The sequence below is a fragment of the Varanus komodoensis genome, unplaced genomic scaffold, assembly GCF_004798865.1.
Source record: "Varanus komodoensis strain SLA01 unplaced genomic scaffold, ASM479886v1 scaffold29_1, whole genome shotgun sequence".
NCBI lineage: Eukaryota > Metazoa > Chordata > Lepidosauria > Squamata > Varanidae > Varanus > Varanus komodoensis.
In genome coordinates, this window is record NW_025335759.1 from 3,228,693 (window position 1) to 3,239,060 (window position 10,368).

The following is a 10,368-nucleotide window of genomic DNA, read 5'->3' on the forward strand; positions in this document are numbered from 1 at the left end:
CAAAAATGCGAATAGAAATAGTGCAACAATGCACATCTTAAAGAAAGGAGTGAGCAAAACCACACGAAAGTAAGAAAATCACTTGGAAAAAAATTGGGGAAGCTGTGTACAAAATATGCATGTTAAGAAAAATGTGCATAAGAATTGTGGAAAGTGAGAAAAATGAAAAAGCTGGGCATAATCAAATAGCAGTTTTATCAGAGAGTTTGATTCCTATAAATCACATGAAAAGCAGCATGGTGCAGATGTTGGAGTGTGGAACCAAGGAGACATGGATCTGGCCATGAAACTCACTGGCCGACTTCGAGCCAGTTACAGATGTTCAGCATAAACTACCTTACAGGCTTGTTGCAAAGTAAAAATGGAGAGGAGGAAGATCATAGAGACTTCTTGGGAGAAAGATGAGATACACATATAACAAATACATAAATAAAATGTGAACGTATTAAAAGCGTCTTAGTTCCCAGCATCTCCTCAGAAGGCAAAATAGGTACCAAGAACTATGCTCTGTCCTTGCTATACAGGGACAGCAAAAGCACATGCAACATGGCCTCTCTCGTGCTTAAATTGGCTCTATGGGCAGAGTCACATGTGCCTGGACATCACTTGATCTTTTACACCATTGGTTTGACAGTGTCTGAGAACCCTGAAATAAACATGGGAAAGGCCTGGAAAAGGCTTGTGCCGGACATGAGATCATACAAGGTGAAAGTTCTTTTAGTCGCAGCTCACCAATGATGTCTCACCCTTTGCTGCGAAGGACGTGCACCAATCAGAGCAGGATCAGAGCAAGAGGACAAAGGTGGGCCGCCACTGTATGGAGAAGAACCCATATCTGGAAAGTTTGGAGGAATTGTGTATGCTTTTCCAAGCAAAGGGAAGCCTGGGGATGATGGGCAGGGGGAAGCCATTGGCACTCAGGGCTGCCCTGCCCTGGAAGAGTGCAAAGGCTTCTGCTGAGCCAAAGGACAGGGGTGGGAAGCCTGAGGCCTGGGGACCCCAGCCTAACTCTGCAAAATACCTGCGATGGCCACACTGCCCATTTGGTCCTTCCCTGGCTTTCATGCAGCTGTGTTTCCTCTCCCCGTGCTAAAAAGGTACAAGGCTTCCCTAAGGTTTAGTTACTGGCCGGAAGAGCTTTAAACCACAGTGTACTGGGCTGTTCTGTCCTTTTGGTATTTTGTAATTTCACTCCCCCTTCTGTGGCCTTCAAGTACTGTCTGGCACTAGAATGCAGCCCCCTGGTGCTTCCGCAAAACTGAACTTGTCTGAAGTACATTTTCACACTCTGACCTAATGAGCCCCAAGTTACAGAAAGGCAGGTATCAGCTGAACATTAGGAAAAGCATCTTCACAGTGCAAGCAGTTCAACAACGGAACCTGCCGGGAGGAGGTGGGGCACTCCCAAAATGCAGGGCTGCCCAGCTGAAGGATTTAGCTTTGGATTTCCATTAAATCTTTAGCTTAGGATTTCCTACATCAAGAAGGGGCATGGACAAGAGCCAATGTGGTGTAGTGGTTAGAATACAGGACTGAGACGGGAGAGACACTGGTTCTTGTCTCTGCTCAGCCATGAAGTTCACAGAGAGACTTTGAGCCAGTCGCTCACCTGCTCTTCCTCAAAGGGAAGCTGTTGTGAGGATAATGAATTAGCAGAGGTCCATGGAAGACACCTTGAGGGGGAAAGGCAGGCTATAAATGAAATGCATCATTATCACCACCACTGATCTATGATTCTAGGAAGGGTAATGACAGTGTATGATCTGACTAAAGAGTCCAACAAAGAAAATATAGGCTCACGCCATGTTACATGTTGCACCACAGTGGCATTCCTGGTGCCTTAAAGATAAAAACCGAAAAGGAATAGTCTTTGGGGAGGTTTGCTGTTTTCACCAAGGTTAGCCACAGTATTCTGGTCACTGCATTTAATGAAGAACAGAGGAATGAAGCTGCTCCATGGCCTCTGGTTGCTTGGATGATCAGAAATCTATGCCAGGGTATTCCTGTGAGGTGAGCAGTAGACCCATTGAAATGACTGGGGATTTAAATTAGCCACGACTAACTGAAGTTCCTTTCATTTCAATAGGTCAGCTCTAACTATGAATAAGGGTGGATCCAATCCATGGACTTTACATCAGGGGTAAATAGAAAATAGATCTCCAGATGTTTTGGACTTCATCACTCCTGACCACTGGCTATGCTGGCAGGGGCTGCTGGGAATTGAAGTCCAAAATACCTGGGGATCTACCTTCTATCTCCTCCTTTCATAGACGACAGGTGTGTAATAAGAAAGCCAATCATTAGAAACATCCATTTTGGTGCAAAGATTCTCATGCTTGGAGTAGCATCATTACCTCTCCTCGGTATCACATTTCCACTCTCTGAAAAGGTATGCACATTTGAATATGTACAAAAAAAATAAAAGGTTGCAGACAGGAGAAATCCGAATAAGGGGACATTTTAGAGCATGGCATCTCTGTCATTCCTTGAGTTAGCAGTCTGGCATTTGGCCAGCTTGCATCTCCTGTAGCAAAGAGCCACTGTGAGCCAACCTCCCAAGTTCCCCTCTGGAAGTGGCAGGTTTCTTGGCTTTCTGAACAATTAAGAACAAATGTTTGAGCTAAGAAGAGCTGATCTCCAAAGCCAAGAGACGCCACTTAGATCTTCATGGCCCTGGTTAGCTTCTTTCGCCCTTTCTCTGTTGTGTCCAGGTCATCAGAGCACTTTGTTACCCTGGAGCTTCCTGAGCCATTTCAGGGGAAGTATGACAGAAGTGGAGCCTGTGTTGGATTTTGCATCATCTGGACGCACTGGCCGAAGGAACGCCTTACCCGATATCCTGGGCTCACCAGCAGGGGTCAGTCCCACTGACTTACCACTGAAGCTGGCAGAAATGTCTTTGAACTCAGGTAGAGATCTGCCTTATTCTCTTAACCTTGTGCCAGTCATAATACCCCATGGTGGCCAGCACCAGAACAACTTCCACTGCGTTTGCAGGATCAGTCCCAGCCCCCACAGTCCCGACTCTCATTCTCTGGAGGCACATCAGGTGGGAGTCCTGGAGGAAGAGCCCAGTAAGAGCAAGCGCTTCCCTCCAGCACTGGCCACAGCAAGACAGGGCTTCCTGGAACGGCAGTGCTTGCGCCTTGCCTGGCTGGCCCTGGCCCTGCATCTTCCCTGTCTCCTGCTCGAAGTCATCTCTGCAGCACGGGCCCTCCCATTTGCCACCCTGCTTGCCTCTTGCCTGATCCTGGGCCCCTCACAGAGCCTTCAAGGGCTTCCTCAGGATCTGATAGATTCCAAAATGACTGCAAAGGGTGTGCACCTGGTCCACTCACTACACCAAGCTCCTTCCACCTGCCCACTGATTGTTCAGTCTTCCCCTGGCTTTTGCAGAGTCTCCCCCAATTCTGAAGGGTTCAAGTACCTCTCCTAAAGTTTAGGAGATGCAGATTCAGTAGGAATGCAGAGCTGGTGCTCTTCATATTTTGGGCCTCACCTCTTCTGAGTTCAGGGGCAGCCCTAGCAGCTTCTCTGAAACCGAGTTCAGCCCTCAGACTGAAAAGGCTCCTGCATCCCTGGCCCATACTGACTGAGAGCAGCTCCCCTAGATTTCAGGAGACTTTTTCTAGCCCTGTGTGAAGATGGTGGGGATTGAACCCGGGCTCTTTGGCATGCAGAACATGTACCCTACCGCTGAGGTACATCCTTACATGTGAGCTGGAAGGGGCTGACCAACCTAGGAAGGGTCCTTCAAAAGCATCCGGCCTAGCTCCAGGTTGGCACCATCCTGAAGAGTTCAGGACATGTACACACAGTTTTTCAGTCTCCCATGAACTTAGCCTGTCTCTATATCAGTTTGTTTCTTCCCTCTTACAGACAGATCTCAAGAAATGCAATCTCCAACCACAGAAGTGCCTCCTCAGGTACCCCAAAGTCCAGAGCTGAAAGATACCTCCTAACCCATCCTCATGGGGCACTGCAAAGCTCACCTGAGAAAGAGGAAAGGCTTGCTATAATTATCAAAGAAGTTTGCCTGGAACTTTTCTGGGATTTCTGGGCATGACTTGTCTCTCATCTCTCAATCCGAAGAAGCAACAGTGGAAGATGGAGGGAATAAGAGGCTGCATGTTTTACAAAGACCAGGGTGGCGCCTTGAGGGACCCATTTCCTTTGGCTGCTGGGAGGGACTTGAGTGAGTGAAAGGGAGAGCGCAAGAGGGTTGCCGGAAGGATAGTTTTCCACACCTCCACTATAAAACAGCAAGGCGGCATAGGAAGCTGTCCTTATATGTGGTCAGACCATTGGTGCATCTGGTTCAATATTGTCTACCCTGATTGGTGGCAGCAGCAGCTTTCCACCATTTGAGACGGGAAGCTTTTCCAAAGCCCTGCGAGCAAATGCCAGGGACCGGACTTGGGGCTTTCTGTGGACGAAGCACATGTCGGAGCGACACCCTTCCCCGAATTTGCACTGGTATCACTTAGAGGATCGCGCCAGTTCCTGAAGAATCCATGGGTGGTGATGGTGATTATCTTACTTCACTGTGATGTTTGCGGGAAATGACTTCCTTGGTGTGTGTGTTTGTTTCACCAGCACAGTTAGTATTCCTGTTCATGAAACTTGTAGGACTAAGATTGTCACGTGGGAAGTTGTCTGTTCGAGCTCATGCTCCTTCCTGGGCGATCATCGCCTGAGGGTCCATTTTTACTGCCCTGCACATTTTGGAAATGGATGTTGTTTGTAGAATCCAATGACCCCAATTTTCCCCCACCACAAAAAAGAAAATAAATGTGACCATTCTTAGCAAAGACACTTCTCTCTCACTTGGCACCGAAGAGGGAAATGGATAATGCAAAAGGAAGCTGTCCTCACAAAACAGGACACCTTGCCATCCCTTGGACAGGGGTGGGCAACGTGTGGCTCAGCCCCCTTACCTCTTCTGGCAGTCCCCTTAGCTACTGATTTGAGAGAGCCATGCCAGGGGCATGTTCTGACTAAACTGTGCAGGGGGGTGTCAGGGGAAATAGTTCCCCTTGGAAACCACACACAGCCCTTTTCCTCCAGCATTTGAGCACTGGGGGGATGATGGGTCTGGGGAGGTATGGGCAGCAGCTGAGATACACTGTTGAAATTACAGAAGGGAGGCTCAAAACACTTCCCGGATGCCATAGTTTGATATTTGAAAGGCTAGATTCCATTATGCCATTGAAGCCATCTGTATAACTGACAGCACTTAACTCTGCCTGCCTGCCTGCATTGAGAGCACTTTGCACCAAAGGGAAGGTAACTGCGGAGGAACCTGCCAAGCCAAGGCCATGTCCTGTTAGCTTCTCATCTCACCACCCCTTCGCCCTGGCCATACCCAGGCTGCGGAGGGGCTCTCACGAAACTCACACCCTCCCTTCAAGGGTGGTGCCGGCAGCGACAATCATAAGGTGGTGTGTGATCATTCCCTTGTTTCCCCTCCTGAACAGCTTTGTGGGAGGAAAGATGACAGACTAGGTGCTGGCTGGACTAGGGATGGAAGAGAATATGCAGGCGCATCTGTGCACCAGGTCGGACTGGAACATACAAGTGTTCTGAATAAATAAATAAACCCTGTGCATGTGGAGGGCAATGGCCCAGTGGAATCAAGTATGCCTGAGTGTCGCATGGCTTTGCTTTCAGAGCAAAGCTTCTCCAAGAGGCTGGAGATGCAGCGGATGCCACTGCAAGGACGGAATGCCTCCGGTGTCCAGAGCCATCAGGTGCTCGAGTCCAGTGAGGATCTGTTTGAGCTCATGTTGCCAATTAAACTCCCACCGTTCCAAGGATTTCCTAACTGACTGTCTCTTTGGAACACTAGCACATAGTTGTCTTCCAGTTCCAGGTGCAATCTCTTTCTCATGGTGTTGCACCCTCATTGGCAGACTTAGGTTTCGCAATGAATCATTAGATGATTCCTTGATAGAATGTTTATTTGTTAGGATTTTTTAAAGTGTGCCCTGCCATCCCTCAATGAATCTAAGGAGGTGAATACTATAAGTTCAAACAACTTGTCGTTGTTTTAAGTTGACATTAACCAGCATAACATAGTGGTTAGATTGTTGGACAGGGACTCAGGAGATCTGGGTTCTAGCCCTTGCTCACCCATGAAGCTCACTGGGTGACTTTGGGCCATTCATTGACTCTCAGACTATCCTACCTCACAGGGTTGTTGTGTGGATAAAATGGAGAGGGGCAGGAAGATGATATTAGCTACTTTGGTTCCCTACAGGGAAAAGACAGGATATAGATATGATAAACACAAGTCTGAGGTTCTGGTACTGGTTTCCAACATCCTAGTAAAAACATAACCTTTTCCAACAGGCATTCCCAGGAAGCTAATTCCCAGGAACATTTCTAGAAATCAGCAGACAACGCCATTGTCAGGAATACGTGAGGAATCCCACTGAAAGTCCAAAATCTGAAGGATTGCCTCAGCCTGCCCCCCCCCCCCCCCCCCGCAATCCAGCACTAGAAACAACTTGCTTTGATGCCAGGAGCTGAGCCAGCACTGCTCTTCCACTGTTAAAGCAAGCCATGATTTACATCTTTTCTTTTTAAAAAGCCAGAGAAATTTGCATACATTTCAGCCACAAATTGCAGCCGGAATTTATGCATATTCCCTGGCTTTAAAACAACAACAACAAGCCTCAATCACAGCTCACTTTAAAAAGCCGAAGCTGTGAGGAGGGAGGGACTTTACTTGGTCTGCTTTCAGCTCTCCACTTGGAAAGGCACTGAACTGCACACAGGTCAAGTTTCTCAGTGCCTGCCATCTGTGGCTACCCTCCCTGATAAGCAAAAATCCTTGGTGCATTGATCTCATGCGTCTTGGCTCCACTACACCAGTGGCACCAAATGCATGGGCGCCGAGGAGAGTGGCAGCTATGAGACCAGGGCTGTGGCAAGGCTGAGACCCTCAGGGTTGAAGCCCAGGGGCCTTATGACTGAAGGGGGCGGGTGATGTCTGCAGCTACCTTTCCCTGGGGTTCCCAGGGAATTTAGCACACCTTACAATGATTAGGAGGGGTGTGTTGAGCGAGGAATTAGCCTGACAACAATATATGGACCTAAGCTTTCTCTGTTGCAATGGGAACTAATTTGAAATGGTTAGGTCCTCTTTGGGCAATTAAGACCCATTAGCTTTAGAGAAACAAAAACAAAACAAAGCCAACTCTGCTTCTGCTGGAGATAAAAATTCCCAGAGCTTGTTTGTTGATGAGAATTATTTCTACATCTGCCTCACTTTTGGCTTCTCTTTGTGGACGGGGCTGTGCAGATAGGGCTGATGTGCCCGCACTTTCACTGCACCATCAAACCTCTGCATAACCATAGGTGGCGCCCTTCTTCCAGCACTCTCTAGTGACCAGACACAGAAAAAAGTGACGGCAACATCATCATTAATCTCGCTGTTCATTAGCCTGGATTATGTTCTTTAACACCAAGGTGCATGCCCTGGAGAGTGTTCTGAGAAGGAAACAGTGGCCAGCCTGGGGGTGCTCCAGGTCCATCCCTCAGATGAGAAGAGGGTGCTGTTTGCATGCTAGAGACATGGGGACCTTAGGAAGAGTCTGTGCGCTGCTTGCAAAAGCTTTCCACTTCCTTACTACAGCTTTGCTCGTCCTGATACCTTCCAGATGGGCAGAGCTGTCCGGAGCATGCTGGGAAGTGTAGGCCAAACCTTCTGGAGGCCACCAGGTTGGGGAAAGCTGCCTTATACTTTGCGGCTGCCTTTCCCAACTTGGCACCCTCTAGGTGTGTTGGACTGCGGCTCCCATGATCCCTGGGGTGGACGGGAAACACAGCCCAAAATGTCTACAGGGTGTCAGGCTGGAGGGAGGCTGCCTTACTAACAGGGTCTAGATTATAGGGCCGAGGGGTCAAGCAGATCCCTACCATCGTATTCTTTGGTTAAAAGCAGTCACACAGGGAAAGAAAGTTGGCTCAGGGTCATGGCACTGCGTTGCTACTTCTGGACTGAGAACCTAATTGCTGTGAATGTGATCATGGGCTTATTTGCAGTGAGCCACCATCACGGGAGGAGGAGAATGGGGATCTGCACCCCCATCTTCACCCCCTTCCACCATGCTTGCAGACGAGATCATGCTCAATGCACATAATGCTTCCCTTGATGTAGCTCCATGCACAGCGGGGGTTCGGCATAAAACACGTCTCCCTGTACAGACATGGCTGCAATAGCTAGGATGGGGACATGGGAGCAGGCATGGCCTTAACGACAACTTAAGGGGGCGTAATTGTTTGCCAAGGAGCACCCAAATGGCTGGACTGAACAGGATTTGATAGTGAGAAGAGTGGCAACATTCCTAACTGAGCCAGGATACTGTCTCCGTGAGTCCAGTTCAAACTTGATTGTATGACAGGGATCTCTCCAAAGCGTTCCAAATGGGAAACCCGCCAACATGGCACATCTTACCTTGTGTAAATGAGCAGAGATCTCTCTCTCTCCCCCCCTCCCTCCCTCCTCTGTGTGTGTGTGTGTGTGTGTGTGTGTGTGTGTGTACGCATGCGTGTGTGAGGCAGACTCAAGACAAAACTGGTTAAATCATTTTGGCATCAGAGAGGGAAAAAATCACAAACACCCCTCTCCTCCTGTGGCAGCTGAAGCAACAACCTAAATAACTTGCAGTTTACAACTCTTTCATGGCTCCTGCAATCTGCTGCCTGAGGCAACCGCCCCAGACTGCTTAATGGCAAAGCCAGCTCTGGAATGGGGAAGGAAAAAGGCATCTGCTATTCTGGGACAGACAAAGGCTGGGGCAGGGGGAGGGAGAGAGCACGTTTGGAGCTCGCTTAAGGCATGGGAAACTTCAGGGGGCTTCTTTCTCTTTCCTGAGATCTGACACAAAGTAAAGGATTGATTTGCCTCCTGGGAGTGTGTAATTATGCAGCTTGTCCTCAAGGAAAGCATAAGTGGAGGAAAACAGCAGCACGGCACATGTGTAAATATATCTTTGGAAATAAAGCAAATATTACAGCCTCATCCTAAGCTCTCCTTAGTATGCTGCTGTCCAAAGAAAACAAACGAGAACTCTCACTGCTTGGAGAAATGAGGAATATGCTGGCTTAAGTAAATCTGCAGGGCATTCTGGAAAACTTCCAAGGAATGGGCCTGATGGACCTCTGGCAGCATCCCCATTCCAGAGGTGTGGGGCCATGGCACAAAAGGCCCTCCCTCTGCTCTAGATTGCTTATGGGGCTGTGGGTGAACCACTATGTGTCCTGGCGCATATGCCCTTCAAATCAAGGGCTATATAACATCCAGAAATATAAGCCACTTTATGAACCAAGCACCTGAAAAGCAGGGTTTGAATAGGAAATCCTTTCCTCTCCTTTTGTTTCTCACCCACCCACCCTCTGTCTCTCGAACCTGGCTATATAAGCTCCCCATTGTTCATAGGGGGGAACGTGTGTCCTACTTACAGAGGAGCGTCTTCTATGTGAAGGGCTCCCACATCTGAAAGTCTGTCCTGTCCTAAGAAGGAACATGGGAAGCTCCCAGCCACTATGTCCAGCCAGCTAGCTCAGTTTAGTCAACACTGACTGGCAGCAGCTATTCAGGCAGGATTCTTTCTTAGCCCTCCTGGAGACGGAGCCTGGGACTGTCTGCACTCCAGCGGAACATACGAAGAACCACTTGGGATCAGATAAGGCTCCATCTGGACCAGTGCTCTGCTCATGCAGTGGGAAGCCCACAAGCAAGACATGAAATGGCATCCTCCCAGTTGTGTTATCTAGCCGCTGGTATGTTGCCTCTGGGAAGGAGAAGAGTCACCATGACTGGCAGCCATTGGTAGCTTTGTCTTCCATGGGTCTCCCAGGGGAGAGGAAGCCACTGAGCCTCCCAAGGAGGGAGAATGCAAGCCTTGAGTTTGCCCATCAACCTGGACAAGAGACTGGACCAGCGGTTGGTGACAGTCTTCCCATCAGTAAATCATTTCGAAATGTGCAGCTCTGCTTGTAAGCAGATTTTATGCAAATCAGTATTCCCTCTTGCCTTCGTTTTTCAGCAGTGCCTTTCCTCTTTTGAGGCAATGGACAAGCAGCCACCCTAAATCTCAGCCCTGTTCTGGATGGGCTCCAAACCTCCTTAGCCCATCAGGAGGACAATGCGCTGAGCAGTGAAATGTCTCAGACCCCCAGCCCTGGTCCAAAGACCCTTTGATCCTCCACTGCACCCCATTACCTAGATAACGTCTCCTTGCATTGCTGCTCAAGATGCTGTATTGTGTAACTGTCTTGTTCAAGAGGTCAGACATGTTAAACAGTAACTATATGAGAGGAGGACAAAGGCCCTTTGAAAGGACTTCAATGTACAAGCAG

General features: G+C 48.7%; 1 long non-coding RNA gene across 1 annotated transcript; it reads left to right on the plus strand.

The window, feature by feature from the left end:
- The first annotated feature begins 2,720 nt into the window (after positions 1–2,720).
- Positions 2,721–4,811, plus strand: LOC123025899. The gene is made up of 2 exons (XR_006415209.1): positions 2,721–2,909; positions 3,880–4,811. It is a non-coding gene; the product is annotated as an uncharacterized LOC123025899 (long non-coding RNA).
- Positions 4,812–10,368: the final 5,557 nt, after the last annotated feature.